This window comes from Trichosurus vulpecula, chromosome 1, assembly GCF_011100635.1.
Source record: "Trichosurus vulpecula isolate mTriVul1 chromosome 1, mTriVul1.pri, whole genome shotgun sequence".
Classification (NCBI taxonomy): domain Eukaryota; kingdom Metazoa; phylum Chordata; class Mammalia; order Diprotodontia; family Phalangeridae; genus Trichosurus; species Trichosurus vulpecula.
The window spans coordinates 514,826,246-514,837,000 of NC_050573.1; the positions used below are offsets into that span (position 1 = coordinate 514,826,246).

The window sequence follows — 10,755 nt, forward strand, 5'->3', positions numbered from 1 at the left end:
GCAATATATTGAATCCAACAAAACAAAACAAGTCTCAGTGAAATACAGTATTTCCCATTCAATGTTATATCTTATAAGAAATGATTTCCCCCTGTATCGACAATACATATTCAATTGATAAATGAGCACAAATTAAAATGGTACTCCAACAAAATAGGAAGCGCCCCAAAATAGGAAGCATTCTTCCTCCTAATACGTCTTAAAGGTCCAGTGGCTGTTCCTCATTCCAATGCAAAGAAACATTGAATTCAATGTCTATTAATTTATTCCATTTTGAATATGCTTATCCTTTTAAAGAATGTGTTTTTCATGAAATCTTATTGGTTTGCTATGGTTCTATTGGGTACAGCACCTTGAAAGCCCCTGTACAGGATAGAACTGAATCCCAAGCATTTGGTACCAAAGCATGGGGATTATAGGAATATTTCTTTCTGGAGGATTATTCCAAAGCACTGAAAACATTGCTTGATTCCAGTAGATTATATAGAGAGCTTCTTGAAATGTTTCTAATGTTGTTTTTAAAGGCTTCATTTAGATATCTAGGGTGAGACTCCTATGGCACAATGTTTCCTTGGCCTTAATGTAAATGAGTGGGAGTTCAGTATCTTGTCTTTCTCTAGAGCTAGCTGAAAGCTTTGCTGAGAGAAAATGTTTCCTTATAAATAGACAAAATTCCACAGAAAGGTAAAGGATCTGCTTTCATTCAGGCACTTATTTGACTTTCTAGATTCTCACTATTATCTTCATTATGTCAGGCCTATTCAAATTCCATTAGATTTTGTTTACCTATAAAAGGATTCTTCTGATTCAGTATATGTTCCACCCAAGAAAATCCTTTCTGCCAATAAAGAAAAGAGAAAAGTCTCAAGTGGATCCAAGATGCTAAAAACTTTCACAGTCTAGGCTTTTCGTTGGAGTCATTACATTGACCTAGGCCTAGACTGTGGAGTTTCTACCATTTGAGGTCCGGTTAAGACACCCTCTCTGTCCATCAATTGGCAGAAAGGATTTTCTTTTTCTTTGGTAGAAGATTTCCTGAAAGATAAGAACCCTTTTTGGGCAAACCAAATCTGATGGAACCTTAATAGGTTTGATCAAATGAAGAGAATAATGAGGATCTAGGTCTAGGAAGTCAAATAAGCACCTTGAATAACAGCACATGTTCTAGCTTTCTGGGGAATTGTGTCTATTTGTAAGGAAACACTCTCTGCTTGTAAAGCTTTTGCCTAGCTTCAGGAGAAAGCAAGATACTTAACTTCATGCATTTACATTGAGACCAAGGCAGCATTGGGCCCTATGAGTCTTACACGGGATTTCAAAAGGCAGCCTTTTAAATCAGTGTTGGAAAGCTTTCAAGAAGACCCCTATATAAACTATTGAAATAAAGCAATGTCTTTAGTGCCTGGGAATATTCTTCACAAAAGGATTTTTGCTCTAATCTCTATGGTTCAGTACCTATTGCTGAGGATTCAGCTCTATTCCATTGACTATGGTCATTACAGAGAAAGCAAAGAAAACCAAACAAATGCATTCAAAGTTCTTTACCCAATAGAACCAAAGCAAATAGATCTGTAGGAATGGAGAACACATTCTTTCAGAGAATAAGTATATACAATATAGAATAAAGTAAAAACACAGAATTCAATATTTCATTGCGTTGGAATAAGGAATAATGATTTGAAGTGTAAGACTAGTGTTAGGAGGAAGAATGGTATGAAGCACATCATGTTGTTTGCCTCCATTTTCTGCTGAATCAATGATTATCTCTGTTGGCTACAAGGGGAAATCTTTTCTTAGAAGGTAAACCACTGAATGGGAAAGATTATATTTCCTCAAGACTAATTTTGTTTCATTGGATTGAATACATTGCAACAGGACTCAACTGTGGAGTTTCAAGTATTTGGGGTCCTTTTCTCTTTCCATCAATTGGTGGAAAGAGTTTTCTTTGGTAGAACATTTACTAAAATGAAGAACCCTTGTTGGGTCAATAAAATCTAATGGAACCTTAATTGACTTGATCGTATGATGAGAATAGTGAGGATCTAAGAAGTCAACCAAGTGCCCTGGCAGTAGATGTTCTAGCTTTCTGTGGAATTATGTCTATTTGTAAATGTATATGTCTATTTACCACTTGTAAAACTTTTGCCTAGTTTTAGAGGAAAGCAGGAAACTGAATTCCAATTTTATATGGAGTCCAAGGCAACATTGGGCCCTGTGAATCTTACAGTGGATGTCACAAGGCAGTCTTTCAAAATAGTGTTGGAAAGCTGTCAAGAAGATCCTTATGTAATCTACTGGAAAGAAGCAATGTCTTCAGTGCCTTGGAATATTCCTTCAACAAAGGGACTTTTGTTCTAATCCCCATGTTTCACAACTGATTACTTAGCATTCAGCTCTATTCCATTGACTGAGGTCATTACAGAGAAAGCAAAGTGATCTAAACAAGGGCTTTCAAAGTTCTTTACCAGTAGAACCAGAGCAAACAGATCAGTTTGAATGAAGAACACGTTCTTTTAAAGAATAAACATAGCTAAGAAAGAATAAAGTGAAAGTAATTGAGTTTAATGTTTCATTTACATTGGAATGAAGAACAAGAACTTGATCTTTAAGACTAATGTTAAGAGGAAGAAGGTTATGAGGCACATCCTATGTTGTTTGAGTGCCTTTTCCATTTGTGCTAGTGAATCAATGACTATTGTCATTTCAACAAGGGGAAACCTTTTCTTAGAAGGTAAGCCATTGAATGGGAAAGACTGCATTTCCTTAAGACTTGTTTTGTTTCATTGGATTGAATACATTGCAATAGTCCTAGACTGTGGAGATTCTTCCATTTTGGTCCAGTTAAGACTTTTCTCTTTCCATCAACTGGCCAAAGGAATTTTTTTTGGTAGAACATTAACTGAGAGAGAAGAATCCTTTTTACGCCAATGAAATCTAATGGAACCTTAATAGGATTGATACAATGAAGAGAATAGTCAGAATCTAGGAAGTCGAATAAGTGCCCTGAATGTTAGTAGATGTTCTAATTTTTCAGTGGAATTGTGTCCATTTTTAAGAAAACATTCTGTGCTTGTAAAACTTTTGTCTAGCTTTGGAGCAAAGCAAGATATTGAATTCCCATTCATTTTCGTTGAGGCCAAGGCAACGTTGGGCTCTGGATTATCACACTGGATGTTAAAAGATAGCTATAATCTACTGGAATGAAGCAATGTCTTCAATGCCTTGTAATATTCCTTCACTAAGGGACTTTTGCTCTAATCCCCATGGTTCAATACTCATCACTTAGTATTCAGCTCTATTCCATTAGAGAGAAAGCAAAGAGATCCAAAGAGAGCTTCAAAGTTCTTTAATTAATTGAACCAGAGCAAACAGATCAATTTGAATGAAGAACACATTCTTTCAAAGGATGCACATATTCAAAATGGAATAAAGTAAAAGTCATTGAACTCAATTTTTCATTTGCTTTGGAACGAGGAACAAAAGCTTGATGTTTAAGACTAGTGTTAGTAGGAAGAATGGTATGAAGCATAATACTATACTGTTGACTTCCTTTTCAATTTGTGTTTGTTAATCAACGACTATCTCTATTGGCTACAAGGGAAAATCTTTATTTAGAAGTTAAATCACAGAGTAGGAAAGATGGTATTTCCTTAGGACTAGTTTTCTTTTGTTGAGTTGAATACATTGCAATAGGTCTAGTCTGTGCAGTTTCAATTATTTCTCCTTACGTAAATTCTTTGGTAGAACATTTACTAAAAGAGAAGAACTCTTGTTGAGTAAATCAAATCTGATGGAAGCTTGATTGAAGAGAATAGTGAGGAACTAAGAAATAGATAAATGCCCTGACTGACATTAGATGCTCCAGTTTTCTGTGGAATTGTGTCCATTTATAAGGAAACATTTTGTGCTTGTAAAGCTTTTACTTAGCTTTAGAGGAAAGCAAGATGCTGAGCTTCATGCATTTATATTGAGACCAATGCAACCTTGGGCTCCATGAGTCTTATATTGTATATCACAGCCCTTTCAAAACAGCATTGGAAAACTTTCACAAATATCCGTATATAATATACTGGAATGGAGGAATATCTTCAGTGCCTTGTTATAGTCTTTCACAATATCTAATCACAATCTCTAATCCCCATGGCTCAGTACCCATAGCTGAAGATTCAACTCTATTGCATTGACTGTGGTCATTACAGAGAAAGGAAAGAGATCCATAGATGGTGTTCAATGTTCTTTACCCAATAGAACTAGAGCAAACAGATCTGTTTGCATGAAGAACACATTCTTTCAAAGGATAAGCATTTTCAAGACAAAATAAAGTAAAAGTCATTGAATTTAATGTTTCATTTGAATGGAATGAGGAACAAGAGCTTTGTGTTTAAGACTAGTGTTAGAAGGAAGAATGGTATGAAGTACATTCTGTTGTAGTAATCCCTTTTCAATTTGTGCTGATGAGTCAATGGCTCCCTCTAGTGGCTAACAGGGGAAATGTTTTCTTAGAAGGTAAATCATTGCAAAGACTGTATTTCCTTAAGACTTATTTTATTTCATTGATAAATACATTGCAATAGGCCTATGCTGTGGAATTTCTTTCTTTCTTTTTTTTTTTTTTGAAAGGAAAACATTTTATTGTGAACACAAGGGTTGGGGAGGGGGGTATGGCCGCTGTTGGAACTGGGGCCCAGCTGCTTTTGTGTCAGCCCCTGTCTTTGCCTCATTCTGCTTGGAGAGACCTGTAGACCATATACCTCTCGGGGCATCAGAATAAGCAGTAGGGTCAATAGGATCCAATTCTTCATCCTTCTGGCTGGCTTTCTTGCCCTTGGGGTTGGGGGGGGGCAACTTTTCCCTTCGGTGGTAACTTTGTTCCTTCATCTCCTCTCTTTCCAACTTTTCATAGCCACGGTCCAGCTTATCTTCTGGATCCAAGTTGCTTCTGAGTTACTTGGCTGCCCTTGGTGATGACAGAGCTGGGATCGTGGGGGTTCAGCCAGGACACAAGGTCTGTCTCCACATTCCAATAATAAGGAAGGCCATAGACTGGGTCGAACACCTTCTACCAATTGGACGGCAGGCCTTTCATCTTGGTGCCCTTGTAGTCCACAGGGTCATCATCATAGTCCTCAGCGATGATGTCTCCCTCTGGCTCTGGCTTCATGTGTTTGAGGATGCCACGTTTGGCCAGTTGGGACTGCAGGACCACGAGCAGCCTGCTGTGGAGTTTCTACCCTTTTCAGTCCAGTTAATTCTTTTTTCTTTCCCTCAATTGGCAGAAAAGATTTTCTTTAGTAGACCATTTATTGAAAGTGAAGAACCCTTTTTGGGCAAACAAAATCTGATGGAACCTCAATTGGACAGATACAATGAAGATAATAGGGAGGATCTAGAAAGTCAAAGAAGTGCCCTGAATAACAACAGATATTCTAGTTTTCTATGGAATTATGTCCATTAGTGAAGAAACAGTCTGTGCTTGTAAAGTTTTTGCTGACCTTTAGAGGAAAGCAATATGCTGAACTCCGGTTCATTTCCATTGAGGCCAAGGTGCCATTGGGCCCTATGAGTCTTACACTGGATGTCAAAATTTAGCCTTTCAAACAAGTGTTGGAAAGCTTTCACGAGATGCCTATATAATCTACTGTGTCTTTAGTGCCTTGGAATATTGCTTCACAAAGAGACTTTTGCTCTAACCTCCATGGTTCAGTACCCATTGGGGAAGATTCGGCTTTATTTCAGTGACCGTGGTCATCACAGAGAAAGCAAAGAGAACCAAACAAATGCATTCAAAGTTCTTTACCTAAAAGTGTCAGAGCAGATAGATCGATTTGTATGAAGAACACATTCTTTCAAAGTACAAGTATATTCAAGAGAATACAATAAAAGCTCTAGTTTTCAATATTTCATTTGAGTTAGAATGAGGAACAGGAACTTTTTCATTTAAGACGAGTGTTAGGAGGAAGAATGGTATGAAGTACGTTCTATGTTGTTTTAGCCCTTTTTCACTTTGTGCTGGTGAATCAATGGCTCCCTCTTGTGGCTATAAGGAGAAATGTTTTCTTAGAAGGTGAATCATTGAGTGAAAAAGATTGCATTTCCTCAAGACTTTTTTTTTTTAAATTTCATTGATTTAATACATTGGAATAGGCCTAGATTGCGGAGTTTCTAGCACTTGGGGTCCAGTTAAGACCTTTCTCTTTCCCTCAATTTGCAGAAAAGATTTTCTTTGGTAGAACATTTACCGAAAGAGAAGAACCCTTTCTGGGCAAACCAAATCTGTTGAAACCTCAATTGGACAGATACAATGAAGGTAATAGTGAGGATCTAGAAAGTAAAATAAGTGCCCTGAATAACAACAGATATTATAAGTTTCTATGGAATTATGTCCATTTGTGAGGAAACACTCTCTGCTTGTAAAGTTTTTGCCAGTGACTCTCCACTCTTGAGAACTCACAATATTGGTGCCAGATTTAGTGTGGACCATTGACTGGCTTTAGTCCTACTGAAGTTCAGAATTCCTGAAGTCAAGGTATACACTAGCTTCGGCTTCCTTAGAAAGATGGTACAAGTGTATACCACCATGTCAGACTCTCTGATTCTCACTAAGAAGAAGAAAATGCTTTCTGGGGAGGAAATTATGGAATTTGGGGGAGGAGGGCAGAAAAGTTCATGTCCTTCATCTCTAAAGTGAAGGGATTGAACTAAATTCTGTATCCCTTCATGCTCTGAATTCTTTTTTGTAAAATAAATTTTTATTTATGTATTTTGGTTTTGTCACCCAAATTGTCCCCTATAGACCTCCCTATTTTTCTCTTGGTGAATGTTCTCTTATGTTATCTTTTTCTTTTATTAGTCTGTCCTGCCCACTTATACCTCCCCCTCTCCGTTCCTCACTAAGAATATTTTTTAAAAAAGAAAAGAAAAGAAAAAAAAAGAAAGTCCACAATATATAGCTGTATGAGCCAGAAAAATAAATTCTTATATTGGCCAAATCTGAAAATACATGTGCTTACTACATTTTAAAATAATTGCTTCTCTAATAGGAGACGATTGGTGTATTTCATCTTTTAATAGCCAGGTAGGTGGCACAGTGGATAGAGCAAGAGAATTGGCATCAGGAAGACCTCAGTTCAAATCCAGCCTCAGAAACTTACTATCTCAGGGATCTAAGGCAAGTCATTTAATAGATTTCTATGTCAGTTTCTTCATTTTTTAAATGGGGCTCTTAATAGCACCTACCTTCTGAGATTGTTGTGAGGATACAATGAGATAATATTTTTAAGCACTTTGCAGATCTTAAAGCACTATATAAATGGTAGTTATTATTATTCATTCATTCATTCTTCTGGACCTATGTCTTACCAATGTGTTAGTCAGAGTTCTAGTCTTTTTAAAACTGTTTTTCTCTATAACGTTATCATTGCATAAATTGTTCTCCTAGTTCTTCTCACTTTAGTCTGCATTAGTTCAGGAAGTTCTTCCTAGTTTCCTATGAAACTGCCCATTTTATAATTTCTTATGGCACAACAATATTCTATTACTTTCATATACCACAATTTGTTTAGACATTCCCCAAGATGAGGATACAGCCTTAGTTTCAAAATTTTGAGAACTATGAAAAGAATTGCTGTAAGCATTTTTTGTACATCCTTTTCCTCTTTTTCCTGTATAGGCTTAGAAGTGGTGTACCTGAGCCAAAGTGTATATATAGTATAATAAGTTTCTTTTTTAGCATAGTTCCAAACTGCTTTCGTCATTTTTATTTTTTGTCATATTTGCTAATCTGATGATGTGACTCAGAACCTCAGAGTTGCTTTAATTTGCATATTTCTGATTATTAGTGATTTAGAACAATTTTAAATGATTGTTGATAGCTTGAATTTCTGTCTTGCAAGAATAGCTATTCATATCCTTCTACTATTTATCCATTGGGGGATGATTCTTAGTCTTCTAAACTTAAACAAGTCCTTCATATATTGCAGATATGAGACTTTCAGTAGAGAAACACTGGAAAGATTTTCTCCAATTACCTGTGTTCTTTCTAATTTAACTTTATTATACTTATTTTGCAAAACTTTAAAACTTAAGAAACTTTAAAATAATCAAAATCATTCATTTTGCTTTATGTGATCCTCTCTATCACTTGTTTACTTGTGAGTTCTTCCCTTATCCATAGATTTGAGGGATAATTTCTTTCTTGCCCTTCCAATTTGTTTATGATTAAGACATTTATCCATTTGGAGGTTATCCTGGAGATGGTGTGATACGTTGGTCTGAACTTAATTTCTGCCAGACTGCTGTACAGTTTCCCAGCAGTTTTTGTCAAATAGTAGTGAGCCTCTCCCTCAGTAACTAGGATGTTTGGGCTTATTAAACACTAGGCTTCTGTGCTCATCTGCTTCTGCATGTTGTATATTTAATCTGTTCCAATGTTCAAGCCATCCCCCTTATCCCCTTGCTCCCCTCCCCCCCCCACTTTTGTTAAGCCAGTACCATATCTCTCTAATGATAAGTGCTTTCTAGTATAGTTAGAGATCTGGTACTGGTGGACCTCTTTCCTTCACATTTTTTCTCATTATTATTCTTGAAATTCCTGACCCCTTTATTTCCTCATATGAGTTAAATTATTATTTTCCAAAGCACCCAAAATATTCTTTTGGGAATCTGCTTGATATAGCACTGAATAGCCTGATTGACTTAGGTAGTATTATTATTTTTATTATATTAGCTCAATATAACCATTAGCAATTAATGTTTCTCTAATTATTTAGGTCTGTCTCATGCAAAGAATGTTTTTAGTTAGATTCATATGGTCCTTGGGGGAATCTTGGTAGATATACTCCCAAATATTTTTATAGCATTTGCTGTTATTTTGAAAGGGATTTCTTTTTAATTCTTCTTGCTTGGTTCCATTGGTTATATACAAGAATGCTCATGATTTATGTGGATTTATCTGATATCTTTGTTGGCTATTAATTACTCTCTTTTTGGAAGTTGATTTTCTGGGGTTCATTAAGTATACTGTTGTTACCACCTGCAAAACCAGATAATTTTGTGTCCTCTCTGCTAATGCTTATTCCTCAATTAATTTTTTTTTGTCTAATTGCTATAGCTAGCATTTTTAGCAGCATATAAAATAGTTGTAGTGGTAATGGACAGCCTTGCTTTACTCTCTCTGTTGGTATTGTTGGATCAAACAACCATAGTTGATTTTTTTAATGACCTTTCTCCAGTATCAGTTCTTCTCTTGGTTCCTGCCCATTCTTGCCCTGCTTAGGCACTATTGCCCTGGCACTTGGGTAAGACCTGTCATTGCTCACAAGTTCCATGGTAAAGGAAGAAAACATTCAAGACAGGCAAAAAACAGCTTAGGGCTGAGTACAAGCCTAGTTAGTTGAATTGATGTGATGCCTGACAATCATTTTTTTTTTCAGAGTAGAGAAGGTCTGTTCTGTGCCACTCCTCACTGAAATAAAATCTTGTCGCCCAGAGACCTGCTTGAAAGAGGGCCCCAGAAGCTACCTCTGCTTTCACCAGTTGTGGCACCCCAGTTCATAAGCTCTTATGGCTCAGAAGTCACTCAAGGGACTCTCAAAAGATAAGTCATACCTGATCTGTTTCCCATTTTTCCTCATGGTCAATTGGAATGGTGGCTGTGCATGCTAGAGGATGGTTTCAGTACACTTGCTTCATGGATGCTTGCTGAACTGAATTGAAATTGAAATGACAGAGCTTGGAGCAGAACAAATGAGATTACTTAGAGTCTAAATGACTTAACCACGATCATAGAGGTAGTAAATAGACAGCTGGAATTTGAACCTAGATGCACTATCTCCAAGTCTAGACCTCTTTCCACATTGTTTCTTTGTATTCCAGCACTTAGCACAGTGTATAATGCACAGTAAATAATTATTAAATGCTTGGCAGTTGATTGGTTGATTTTTGAGGAAAGTGCCCAGGGAAATATGAATAAAATTGGTGAGAAATCTGGCTGCCAGACAAAAGTTGCAACGTGAAGCCAAAGGGACTGGTGCCCAAACCCCAGAAAGAATCCGGCACCTCTAGAAATAAAAAAGGGGTTTGGCATAAGATGTATCTGGGATCACACCTAGAACATGACAATATTGTGATAACTCAGATTGGGGCTGGAGGGGTGAGACTAGGATGAACCATTATTGGGACATACCATAACCTTTCAGAGTCATGGCCTCAAGTAAAGCTCTTTGGCCTAATAATACTAACACTTTATTTTGCAGTTTGCATAGTGCAAAGAGCTCCCTGGGATCAAGAAATCTGTGTTCAGTATTTTCTTTAGACTTAGTTTTCTTTTACCTAGTTCTGTGGAACACATGGCAACCAGCCTTAATTTCATGTTATATGAGGACTGATAGAAAAATTATGGATGTTTGGGGAATGGGGTAGGGGCTACACGACAGCTTTCTCTATGTATCTGAAGCATATCATGTGCAATAAGGATGAAAATTTGTTCTAATGAGTAGAACTCAAGGAATAGGAGAAAAAAATGGAAGTGAATTTAAACTTGATGTCAGGAAACCAGTGGCTCAATAGAAAGGAGCCAAGAGGACCTGAGTTCAAATCCAGCCTCAGGTACTTCCCAGGTATGTGACCCAGGGTGGGTCACTTAGTCTGACTGTCTAACAAAATGGATCCACTGGAGAAGGAAATGGCAACGTCCTCCAGATCTTTGCCAAGAAAACCCCAAATGGGGTCACAAAGAGTCAGATACGACTGAAAAGA

The 10,755-nt window shown here is 37.0% G+C and overlaps 1 pseudogene; it reads right to left on the reverse strand.

Annotated features, from left to right (window-relative positions):
• Positions 1-4,629: 4,629 nt before the first annotated feature.
• Positions 4,630-9,632, reverse strand: LOC118840935 (annotated as a pseudogene).
• Positions 9,633-10,755: the final 1,123 nt, after the last annotated feature.